Below are 1,079 nucleotides of genomic sequence, written 5' to 3'. Positions count from 1 at the left end.
GTCCATACAGCACAATCAGGATAATCGTACTGCGTTGTTGAATAATCCACCTCATAAGTCCATACAGCACAATCAGGATAATCGTACTGCGTTGTTGAATAATCCACCACATAAGTCCATACAGCACAATCAGGATAACCGTACTGCGTTGTTGAATAATCCACCTCATAAGTCCATACAGCACAATCAGGATAATCGTACTGCGTTGTTGAATAATCCACCACATAAGTTATACAGCACAATCAGGATAACCGTATTGCTTCACTGAGTAATCATCGCACGCGTCTATAATTGTTTTATTGGGTACGGTGGCTAAGAAAATTGAAACCCAAACCATAAACTATTAATAAAAACAAAACATATTTTACTGATAAAACAAATGCTTGTTTTCAACAAGCGTTACGAACTGTTTTTTAACGATAGTGCAAAATTGAAAGGATAAAGGAACAAACAAATAACTTTTGTGTAAATATATGTATTTAGTCGCTCTTTTATCGTGTTTATATTTTGGTATTATTTATCAGTTCTATTCCTTTGTACGTGTTTCATGGAATATTGCGACACTTTTACTCCCTGTTTACGATAGACAAAAAGCAAGATTATGAACATACACAACGTCAGTTCTATTCCTTTGTACGTGTTTCATGGAATATTGCGACACTTTCACTCCCTGTTTACGGAAGAAATAAAGTAAGATTATGAACATACATAATGTCAGTTCTATTCCTTTGTACGTGTTTCATGGAATATTGCGACACTTTCACTCCCTGTTTACGGTAGAAAAAAAGCAAGATTATGAACATACACAACGTCAGTTCTATTCCTTTGTACATGTTTCATGGAATATTGCGACATTTTCACTCCCTGTTTACGGAAGAAATAAAGTAAGATTATGAACATACATAATGTCAGTTCTATTCCTTTGTACGTGTTTCATGGAATATTGCGACACTTTCACTCCCTGTTTACGGAAGAAATAAAGTAAGATTATGAACATACATAATGTCAGTTCTATTCCTTTGTACGTGTTTCATGGAATATTGCGACACTTTCACTCCCTGTTTACGGAAGAAAAAAAG

The sequence above is a fragment of the Limulus polyphemus genome, unplaced genomic scaffold (genome assembly GCF_000517525.1).
Source record: "Limulus polyphemus unplaced genomic scaffold, Limulus_polyphemus-2.1.2 Scaffold365, whole genome shotgun sequence".
Classification (NCBI taxonomy): domain Eukaryota; kingdom Metazoa; phylum Arthropoda; class Merostomata; order Xiphosura; family Limulidae; genus Limulus; species Limulus polyphemus.
This window is presented reverse-complemented; position numbering follows the sequence as displayed.